At 35.3% G+C, this 12,497-nt stretch overlaps 1 protein-coding gene across 1 annotated transcript in view; it reads left to right on the top strand.

Annotated features, from left to right (window-relative positions):
* The window catches only part of LOC122811661 (unconventional myosin-Ib-like), a 1,027,360-nt gene that overhangs the window by 831,976 nt on the left and 182,887 nt on the right, over window positions 1–12,497 (top strand). The gene's annotated exons all lie outside the window — the stretch shown is intronic.

Raw genomic sequence — 12,497 nt, 5'->3', positions numbered from 1 at the left:
TAAATGATGTCTAATTTCTAAACAGATCACACAACTGTATTTGTGTACTTTCTTAATCTGGTATTCTTGGAAGCATTGTAATTTTAATTTTACAAGGTTTATTTCTGTCTTTTTCTTTTAAGCAGCGGAATTTCAATTATAACAGACTTTCTTATCATGTTCCATCCATCTGATGGCCCTTGCTTCCCTCACAGTATTTCTTTAATGCTTAAAAGTCGGGTATTGTTAGGGCTCATCAAAAAGCAGGTGGCAGGGGTCTCTCTTTCACCATCTTATTTAAAGCTGACTTATTTTAGGTAGGATTACCAGTTACTGTATGTGATGTAATTTTGCTAGGATAGTGGGGTTCTCCTCTTGACTTTGGAGGATATAAAGGGAAATATTATGCTAAAAATATATAGGGAGCCATTATGCTATTGCCAGCAGATGGTGGGGGATCTGCAATTGTGTGACCTCTTTTTGAGCACTGTAATTTAATATCAGGTCATACACAATAAGACTGTCATTTTTTGGACTTGATGTTTATGTAGAACTAGCATTTATTAAAGCGACCTGTATGGGTGCCTACTTTGGAGCATACCTGTCTATATATTTCTCTCCCACGTATTCTTTCATACAGTGCCCCAGGAGGGAGACATTTGGAATGGTAACTTTCTTATTTTAAGGCTAAGATTACAATGTGTCTGTTTGACAGCCAGAGCACTAACTTTTTTGAATATTTACTTTTGGGTGGGAGCAAATATCGATCTTCTCTTCAAATTCAGTCCACCTGACTATGTTATACATTAATGCAAGCATTCTTTTAGTTTTCAGTAGCAGACAGGTTCATTCTGGAAGTTGCCTTCGTTACCAACTTCAGAAGCCATTTATTAAATTGAATGTTTCAGCTGGATGCCATTGTATCTGAACTGGTGGCAAAACCATTGTCATGACATGACTACTACTTGATCCAGTTCTGAGATGAGCTTCCCCCAATTTGGTCATCCAGTACTGAAATAGTTCAGGATACTTATTTTGTAGCATCTCGTCCAGTGACATATTGTCCCTGCTAGATCATTTACTTGTTGAGACCAGTACAGGTGATAGTATCAATTCTGTTGTTTATCACAATGCCACCAGTATTTCTATATTTTCATGCCCCATTATAAGAGTGTGGCCTCTAATGATCCAAACTTGTTAACACTTTGTGTGTGTTTCAGATGTACACTTTGTATTTCTTTTATGTAGCCTATGTCTGTGGTTGAAATGGGTTTATATAGGGTTTGCCCATCACCTTCGGGTTTTCAATAAATTAATAAGAAATGAAAGATGGTATTTGTTAACCAATAGAACATATATCTTTAAAAACTAATGAGCTGACTAGGGTGATTGGTATGCTGTGTGATACCCAGCAGTTTCAGAGAAATCAGCAGTTGAAATTTGTGGCGTTTAAACCACATTTGCTGACTATATATGCCATTTAGTACACCTGCTGACGTGACATGGTATTGAGAGTGGTGAAACATCTGCCAGAAATGAGATAAATATATCTATATAAGTGAAGAAATGCACTGTTTTTCAAGAGTTTCTATTGTTATAAATACAGAAGTATAATTCTCAGTGGAAATATGGCACAACTACAGTCATTGGGATTTTTATCATTATAAGGGAATCTGGCTGAAAACTGTAAAATTTAGATCCAGAAATGCAATTTATTCCTCACTACAAGTAGATTAAATGAAATATATTAAGCAGTTCAGTGTGTAGCATTCCTGTATGATGCTGGGAAAGAAGCCCTAAAAGTATTTAACTTTTTCATATTCATTGATGAAGGGATAGGGAACATGGTAACTTTTAGAGCTGCATTCAGTAATTATAGTCAGCTCAGAAATAACTTATTTATTTAGATATTTGTTCTTAAGCTCAAGGTCCTACACAGACTAAATAGATATTTTATGAAATGAAAGATGAGAGCCATAAAGTATGAATATGGTCAGTTACATGATTTTCTAGTAAAACTTTTAGTAATTTATAGTATAAGGTATAGTTAAACAAGAAGCAGGCTTTTAAGACAAATCAACTTGGCTTTATCAAAAGCTGTTGATGCATCAGAGCAAGAGCAATTACTGGTGCACAGATATATAAACTAAAAGATGAGGAGGATGTGTGCAATATAAACTGTTAGTCAAATAATAGAGGAAAGGTGAGAAGTAAAGGTAGGATATGTTGTAACAATTAAGTATATGAAAGAGAAAACCAGGTATCTATATTCTGTAACAAAGGATCCAAGATGGAGGAGCGTGTACTGCTACAGCTAATGACTGCATTAGATGTGAATCTAAGCATTACAGATAACATTGTCCTAGTCTTAATCAGTTCTGCAGAATCTTTGGTAGGAAATGATTAAAGCAAAAATATGTTTAAAATAATTTACTTGAAATAATTTGCATGTTGATGAGAGTAGAAATATGAAAATGAACCATTTGTTCTTACCATGGAAGTGAAAAAGCTTGACAATGTGAAGCCTAAAAATGCATCAGAAGGAGTGAGACAATAGTACAAGGCTGATTGTTGGAAATACATATTGACAATTAATGGACAGAATGTGGAATTTAAACTAGATACTGGTGCAGAGTGTAAACAGTAGGTTTTCTTTCTCCATCTGATTGGACAGTTTGTTCATCCCTTGCAGTAAATTAAGCATTCCCAAACTGAATAAGAGGTCTACAGGCCATTTGTTCCTGGCTAAAAGGTCTTATCTGCCCTTTTATTCCCATGAGACTTCAGAGCTGGGCAGTTGGGAGTTGCCAATGTACCACACCCAGTGGACTCCCTTCTCCCTCCCTTGGAGCTTTTCATCTAGTGGTGGCTACCTAGAGCTTTACGAATGCTGCTAACCTAGAGGACGTTGCATGTATTTGCCCAAATGCTGATCCTTATACAAGGGATCACACATGTCCTACAGGCTTATGTTCCATTGGTTTTATATTCAGTACTTCCTCTAAGAGTGACCCAATGGGTTAGTTAAAACACCTCCACCCCCAGGATGAATGAACTGGCAGCAACCACTCCCTCTTGAACCCATTTCACTAACTGAACATAAGTTAGCTGGGTCACAATCAAGTGCCATGCTTTTCTGCCAGGCAAAATGGGTCAAAAGATACTTTTAATGCTTTGATTCTATTTGGCATTGAACAGAGATTTGTGTACACATTATTAACCTATTCTGGCCACCTGGTGGTAGCATTAGGTCAGTCATATGAATCCTTTTGAAATATTCAGCCTTCTTTTCCAAATAGTTGCACTTAAAGAATTTAGTTATGATGTTTTGGATTATGTGGTTTATGAGAAACTTTGAATAGTGAAACAAATTCAGAGGTTGAAAACAAAGACTGCATGAGTAGTGAATTATTCATAGAGTTACATGTACATTTCAGATATTATGCAGAATCATTGTAGTGATTGCTGCATGGCTATGATGTTTCTTTTTTAATTTGCTAAGAGAGTATTACATGCAGATAAAACTTGATTCTATACCAGTAGTATGTGTGCCCAGAGAAGTACCCACAGCACTTGGAAGTGAAGTTTAACAGGAGCTAAAGAGAACTGAAAACCATTTATTAATTTAGAAGCAACTACAGCCAACATAATTATATAGTAACATCACAGTTGTGAGCAAATGTAAGATTTACATTTTTACTTATATGAAGGATCGAAATATTCAGATTAAAAACCTTTCCTTTTTTATAGTTGAATTGTCTCAAGAATGTCAAACAATATTTTTTCCTCAGTATGAGAGGCAAACCAAGTTTTTTTCTAAAATAAAACTAGATGACGATATCCCCCAATTGTGTACTTTATAGGGAGGTGCATACATACATGCATACATGCATACAGATATTTCAGGAATGGGCAATAATGCAATGTTCAAGCCTGCCAATTTGCCAAAACAGTCATTCCCAGAATAAGTAACCATGTTCTTAAAAATATCTAGGCTAGTGTTTGTTTTAATATAATTTGGTAGTCTGTTCTATGAATGCACTACTTTCTAAGAGAACCAATTAGTGCATCTCTCATTCTTATATAGTATCCTGTACAGGCTGCCTGATGATTCTCTGCTATTCTTTGATAACTGGAACCATTCCCAGAAGTAACAGTCTCTAAATGCCCTTTATGACCGAATAAGGCCTCCTCTTAAATATCTATGTGAGATGTTTTATAAGTCTGAATATTTTAATCTTATTTTCACACCCATGGATGGCCTTGGTAAATTTCTGCTGTACTCGTTCCAATTTACTCATGCTAGTTTTTGTATAAGGTTTCCATTTTGTTATTCCACACTCTTATAGTTTTATAAATATCATTAACCAGTTGGTTGATATGGTCAGAAAAACTCAAAGCTGGATCTACCCCTATATCCAGGTCCTTAAATGAATCTACAGTTTCAATCACTGTGTGCTGTGTTATGTATTCACCCTTCAGTCTATGTCTCTCAAATCTTGTATACATAGTTCTTTTGTTGTACTTATCAGCATGTGATTCTGCTGTGTCCAAATGGTAAATTTAGTTAAGTTGTTTTATAAACTATACAACACCTCAGATAAAAATTATAGCTCTGAAAGATACAACTTAAACAAGTATGGGCCTAGGACAGAACCCTGTGGGACATCCTGACTGTAATGTAGAATTTCACCTATCAGATTGCTATACGATACTTATGTTCTATTTGTATGCAATGCTGTTACACTTCTTATCAAGAGTATATTAATACTTAGTTGTTCAAAATTATTGAGAAAATCAATGCTTTCTCTATGACCCTATCAAAGGCTGAAGTTAAGTCTACATAAATTACATCACTTTTTCATTCATAGCTGTTATCATTTTACTGTAAAACATCATGTTACAGGTAGTTATAGATCTATTTTCAGTATATGCATACCAATATATGGTTTCAAGTCCCAACCTTTCCAATAATATCAACAGCAAAACCCCAAATGATGCATAAGGAACACCAAACAACAAAATATCTTCCCCCGATCAGGCAAAAGAAAGAGGACCAAGGTAAAATTCCAATGGTTTTATTTTAGTGCTTTTGTCCAGAAGGACTTCTTTAGAATAAAACCGATTAATCGATAATCCATTAAAATACAATTTTCAAAAAAAAAAAAATAAAAATCATTGAATAATTAACCAATCCAGAGCCAACACCTATCATGCCATTACATCTTGACTCATTAGATCCAAGTGACGCCTCCAGGTGCATCTGCAGTTAACTCCTTCTGACACCTCTAGGCATCAAATATTGATTGTTCATATTTGCATTAATAATTCCAAAACCATGCTATATACAACATTTGAAAAGATTTCATCTTAAAGCTTACACAATGACAAACTCAACTGCATTAATATTTGATCTCTGTCTAGTGCAGGTAAAGAGATATTAACTGTTGGTTTCATGACATTAATTCATATAGCTATAATTTACACATTTTCTAAGTATCTCAACAGCCAAGAAACAGACAGAACTGCTAAGCCTCATATGAAAGCTCTCAGCTAGATGAATAAAATGTTGACAGTATGTGTGCAACTTGAGTGGCTGCTGAGATATTGTAAGTTGTTGCAAAATACTACAAAAGTAATAGTTACTGTGTTTATTGTGTATTATAAAATTCAGTTTAATATCTAGAACCTAAAGAAAACTACTACTATAAAATAGATTGTGCTGAAGGGTTTGCCATTTATACTTCTTTCATAGCCCCTATGGTTCCAGAGATATGAACACTTGTTTGAAATGTGAGGATGTAATTTAATTTTGTCAAAAGGCTTATACTCCGTCTGTTGAAAGTTACAGTGCATACCTCCAGAGCTCCATTGGAGTAAATGAGTTAAAGTGACAGTGCCAAAGCCTTTTCTGTTGTTCTTAGCACTGTCACTTTAAGATGTATTATCTTTATAGGGTTTGGCTCTGGTTTTTGAAATTTGTAATTTAATAGATGGTTGATTAATGGATTTTATTCTGAAGAAGTCCTTCTGGATGAAAGCGCTAAAATAAAACTTGGAATTTTATCTTGGCCTTTCCATTAATGTATCCAAAACAACCTTTTCCATTGTTTTTCCACAGCAAGAAATTGAACTTATAGGCCTGGATCACACTGGGCTTATCCTGTATTCCTTCCCCTTTCCCTTAAAGATGGGATTAACAATCGCAAGGAATCTCCCCGTATTTAAACGAACTAGTGAATTACAGTTGTTATGGTATCTCTCAGTTTAATTTCTTCAAGTCTTTTGTTTTTCTAATATCATGATGGGAATGAACCCCATTCCTAAGTCAAAGTATGATTAAAGAAAGTGAAATTAGGATTGTTTCAATCTTTGATGTTAGCCAAAAGTGCTTTACGCAGCACCTGCAATGTGGGAACTGACTCTTTATGCAATTCATACGGAGTTACACGCATCGGTAGCTTATCTAAATAAGACTGCACATTTTTTTTTGAGATTCATTGCTCCTACTACTACTGGAACTGTCTGGGTATTCTCCTTCCAATTTGCCCTCATTTCTGCCTGGAAATCCTGGTATTTTATTACTTTGTGTCTCCCTGTACGTAAGACACTATAACCACTGGGTGTAGTAATTTCAATGATCAATGCTACCTTTGTCTTCTATTCATGGGCTACTATATTTGTTTTTCTTGCTTCTATTTTTTGAACTGTTGGTAATGAGAAATCCCATGTGATATAAGCTTCATCTTTCTCTATAATGCATTGTGGCTCATGTTTCCAGTGCTTCTCAGCTACTTCAGTATTTTATTGTTTGCACAATCCCCAGTGTAACCATCCTGACATATTATTATGCCTTTCAGTATACAGGCCCTCTGCTATTAGTGTACCATATCCAGCACAAGGTATGTGACTGCTTCCAGTTCCATTTTACAGAACCTGCATTTGCCTGTTTCTCCCACATGTTCATTGGACTTTGTCAACCACGTGTATGTAGTCTAGTATCCTGGGCCACTAATATCAGATTGTGGTTTAAATTCACCTCTCCTTAACCATTCCTGCTTCAGATCCTGATCAACATGAGGTTTTTCCAGGAGTTTTCTGCACTTGCAACTACATTTATGCCTTTTCCACATTCTTTGCCTTCTCATCTGATCCTTCTCCTTATATTTTTAATTTTGTTTTAGGCACATTTGGTTGCTGCCTAATTTTGGTGTAACTCTGGTATGGTTTCCATTCCTGCTTGGCACCAATATGTACCTAGTAAACTACACAGGGACGTCATCTTAGGATTGTTCTCTTCATGTTTCAAAACTTTCACTATGTTTGGCTCTGATAAGATCAGCAGATATGGATGCAGTTCTACGATTGCAGATCTATAGATGTAATTAGTTTTGAGGAGGTCCATATCTTCTTCAGAATGAGGAATTTATAATTTTGGAATGCACTAATTTTTATTTATGATTTGATAAGTGTTAAGCATTTTTCTTGTTTTCCTGTCCAGCTGATCAAGTGCCTTTTTGGACCAGTCAATCACCCCAAAACTGTAAGTCAGAATAGGAAGAGCAAGTTGGTTTATAGCTTGGAATTTGTTCCTAGATGTTTTAGTCTTCTAAAATGTTCATTACTGAGCTTTGCTCACATTTGTTTATGTTTTATTGTTGATCCTTCATCAGTTCTCTAATATTTATATATTTCCTCCTGCTCAAATTCCTTTATTTCACATTATTATCCCAGACTGATATTTTCTTAGTGCTGCAGCTTTCCTGTTTCAAATGTTCCTTTTGGGCATTTATCAAGATCAGATTACATTCTTATATCATCTGAGAAAGTTTTGACCACTTCCAGTTGTGCTTTCAGCTCCTAATCCAATGAACTATGCAGTTTTAAATCATCCACAAAAAGAAAATAAGTCTTTACACTTTCTTGTTGTCTGGGAGCCAAATTGAAACCGTGACTTAATCTACTAAGTTAACAACTTAATGGGTTAAGAGCAAGACAAAAGAGCAGTGGTGACATAAAGTCACCCTGAAATATCCCCCTTTGAATTGTTATCCCTGGATAATAATTTGTCCTTTATCATGGTTTAGCTGCAGAGTGGTTTGCCAGTGTTTCATGGTCACTATAATGTAATTAATCAACATAGGGTGTATCTCATATGTCTGTAAGTATTCCTTTATCCATGAACGTCAAATGCTGCCAAATGCTTTTTTGTAATCTATCCATGACATACTTAGATTCTTCCCCTTTTTGCAATTCTTCAGTGTGTCTTAGACAACAAATGATCCTTTGTTTCATATGACTTTCTTTTGATACCTTTTTGTTCTATTGTCATGATTGAGTTTTCTTCTAAATGACTATAAACTCTGTCAGCATCAATTCCAGTGTGTAGTTTATACATCTTTAGAAGGCAAGTTATTGGCCTATAGTTTTTAGGATAGCTTGTAGGTTCACTCTTAAGGAGGAATATAATTTTCCCCATAGTTAACCAGGTTGCTGACTGTTCGGGGTGCATATACAAGTAGTTCTTACTCGGGGCTAAATCTTCATGTGACAATGTTAATACTTTTAACCAGAAGTTAGGTACTGCACCTAGGCCTTGGGTTTTCCATTTTGGAGCTTTTCTTAATTTTATTTCAATTTCTCTGTCTGTTACTTCATCCCATTTCATATCATGTACTTTTCAGCTTTTCACTGTTTCTTTTACATATTCTATCCATTCAGCATCGTTGGTATTTACACAGTGTGTTCATGGATATTTCTTCAAAATGTGTCTATTTCTTCTTCATTTTTGGGGGGTCTTTCTATTCCTTTTTCTTATTTCCCAGTTCTCTATAAAGCATTTTTGGATATTCAGTGAATTACTTATTTGGTACTTTTCCTTTATATTTATCTGCATATCTTCTAAGTTTTTCTTCTGTGTGGATATCTTTAGTTTATTATTCACACTAGTTTACAATAGATCCTGGTCTGTTCTAATACTGCATGTTGCTTTTATGACATCTATCTTTCTAAGTATTTTTTATTAATCTGTTCCCTTTTCTATATTCTTCTAACAGTGACTCTTCTTGTCTTAATTGCTTCATCGTTTTTTCTACTTGATACTTCCATGATGGCACTTGATTTCTTCCCTTCCTTTCCTTTCCCTTATTGTCCTGCATTTTTGAGGTACGACTTTCTCTTTTATTAATTTAGCTGCACAGTAATATATCCTATGTACTTCTGTTATATCACGTGAATTTCTGTTAATAGTCTTGATTACTGTGTTAATTTGTTTTGTCAGACTTTTTTGGGTCTTACTAACTTTTTGTAATCTGTTTCTTTCATCAATTTTAATATGTCTATCCATCTCTATTAAATCAAGCAGCTCTTTCTTTAACTTTTTTTTCTAAACTAAAGGCACATTCTTCATTCTCCTTTTCTTGCAGGCGTTCTACAAAAAGTTCCAAAGCATCTTCCTGTGACATATTCTGTTCAGCTGCATCCTGCATTATCTACTACTCTTTCATATGGAAACTCACTGGCCTATCACGCCACAACATTAACTGCATAAGAGTTACCACTGTTTCCTGTTCCTTGCTTTGCAGTGCAGCTCCAACTGAACTTTTGTACTGGTTTCCTCCTGAAGGTTCCAGAGTATCTTCATGTGGCAACTGATCAGACAGTTCACATTCAACCTGTTTCTCCTTAATTTCGGGACTCATTGTTCCATCACGCTGTGACACAACCTGTGTTAGACTTTCTAAACTAATTCCTTCACTTAGCAGGTATTCCATAACTTCAGCTTCTATTTGTTTAACTTCTACTTCACTAAGCTTCTGTTCTACAGTCTCCATTTTGAGCTTATTTTTGTATAGTCAAATTGTCCATAGCTTTGTACCTTTGCCTGTATTCCTCTTCACATCTCTTTGGAACTGCTTATTTGTATTGCTTAGTTAGACTTTCGCCTTTGCATAAATATTACATCCTATCTGATCTCTCTTCCTTAAAATCTCTAGGTCCAAGGTTTCTTGGTGTGTGTGTGTGTGTGTGTGTGTGTGTGTGTGTGTGTGTGTGTGTGTGTGTGTGTGTGTGTGTGTGTGTGTGTATATATATATATATATATGTGTGTGTATATATATATATATATATATATATATATATATATAAACATATATATAATGTTTTCATGAATCTATTGTATTAATGAACATAAATTTGCATTTGAAGCTTTTGGCAGTTTTTCTTGTGCAAGTATTTTTCTTTTCTGTAATTTCTCTCTTAATCTTTTTGAATATGTTGTATCAAGAAATTCTGGGCTTACTGCATAATAGTATTAACAGACAATTTCTTTCTTATCCTCAGTAGTCCACTCTATCATATTTATGGCTCTTTTTTGGCCTGTAAGTTTTTGTATTTTTTGTGGACTACTGCTTCCTTCTGCAACAGCGGACAATCCTCCCTCTGAGTCTGGCATAACCCCATTGTAGGAATGTTTCCCTGTCTTGAGGATTCTACATTGTCATTTTTTCCAGTCCTGGCACCAGTGTGCCTACCAGGATTGGATACTTTTTTATCCTGGGACTTTTGCACCCAGATGTCTTTTTTATGTTTTAACCTGTTTCTGATTTTGTAAAATCAAGGTCTGCCTTGTTAAGGTACTCACTAAGACTTGAGGATGAAGTCAATTCCAGCAACACTACTCTCCTTTGCTTACTGATTTTATCATCTCTCCACCTGGATCCTATCTCTCCATCCAAACCATAATGCTGAAATGTTCTCAGATAATTATTACTAAATCCATCACCTCTCTGTATTTTAGGTCCTGTTTGCAAAGTCGTTTTTCAATATAATCTAATTTATTTTCAGTATCTGATGTTACTTGGTAGTTGCCAGTATAATTTATCATCCCTTTTTTGGAGCCAAATTGTTTTGTATAAAATTGTGTACATATATCTATAGTATGTTATATTTGAGAATAAATTTTAGAATCTACACATAGTTTATCAATTTGTATGCTTTTATTCTTATCACATCTTATATATCTACAAAATGGTTCCCTATTATACACAATGTCATTATATACATTTTCTTTAAAATTTTTTCTGATTTTGTCTCACACTGTTTAATTTGTCTGTCCTAGTTTATTTCTGTTTTCAAAGTTATAGCCTGACTTTGCTTTCATTGCTTCTATTTTTTATCTTTCTTCTATTATATCTTGCTTTTTGGATGTATATCATCCTGACCTTGTTTGCCTAGATCCTGATGTGAAATATTTTTTTGAGTTTGTGCATTTTCTCTTTAAAAAGTTGTAACATTCCTTCTACAGTCTTTCCTCTAAAAGCATTACTCCAATTAGTTTTACACAGTGACTGTTTTGCTTTCATATGGTCATTTTATTAATCTTCTGTGCAATGGTCAAGATTTCAACCTGGCCAAATAATTAAAAAGTAATTTAATCTTTATAAACCCGTGATTGCTACATATCAAAGTTGGTAAAACTTGTCATGAAGTTATAATAATGTCCACTATCTACTGTGGTGTGCAGTATCCTCAAGATAGGAGAACACGGATCACAGACTGCTAGCCACTTGATGGTGTAAAGTATGTATCTAAGTTATTCGGTCATATTTACTAATGTCGCCAAAATGGGCATAGGTAGTTAGTGGTGATAAGTGAGTTGAGGACCTGGCCTACACTGACCTAGTGACCTACGCTAGGGACCCTTGCTAACGGTGGGAGGGGTATATGTGCTCCTATTGGCCAGTGTGTGCCCACCATAAAACCTAGCAGCTCTGGGTCAATAAGCTACTGGCCGGCTGGTGTCTAGTTGCCCAGCCTGGGTTACCTGGGATAGCTCTGTTGAGCAAAAGCTGGACATGAAAACAACCAACCTGCCAAACATGAACTTAGAATTGCTACACTTAATGTAAGTTCACTGACAGGATGCAGCTTGGAAGTGGATGACATGATGATATGGAGGAGGCTGGACATCCTATGTATCCAAGAGATGAGATGGAAGGGCAGTGCAGCAAAGCCACTTGACTTGGAATCCAGACTATACTACTCAGGAGGGGGACAGGCTAGAAATGGTGTAGGAATTGTGGTGCGAGAGAGGCTTCAGAAGGCAATGAGGGATATCATCAGAATTAATGATTAATGCCAACTAGCTTGATATCCTTTTCCAAAGCTGTCTTAAAATGAATATGACTGGTTGATTACAGACCGTAATCTGACTGACAGTGACAGCAAAATTCTACATGAGGTTGGAGGAGTATTTACTAATCACTAACACTGTACTGGTGCCAGCTTTGAATAGGCTTAATTTATTTTAATTATTAAGCAATAATCCAAGGTGGATCATCCTTTGTTTATTTTTTTGTAGATTTGTAAACACTAAAGAGCTTTATTCATAATTTTATCTTCCATTTTTCAAACTGTGTTATTCCTAGAACAACACTATTTTTCCCCACCATATCAAACAGTGTCTTCAGTATGTAAAGAAGGTTACCAACCTTGCTGTCTGTTTGTTAAACATATAC

This window comes from Protopterus annectens, chromosome 9.part0 (genome assembly GCF_019279795.1).
Source record: "Protopterus annectens isolate FY-2018-M chromosome 9.part0, PAN1.0, whole genome shotgun sequence".
Classification (NCBI taxonomy): Eukaryota; Metazoa; Chordata; order Ceratodontiformes; family Protopteridae; genus Protopterus; species Protopterus annectens.
Note: the sequence above shows the minus strand (reverse complement) of the source record. Positions and strands in the feature narration are given on the sequence as shown.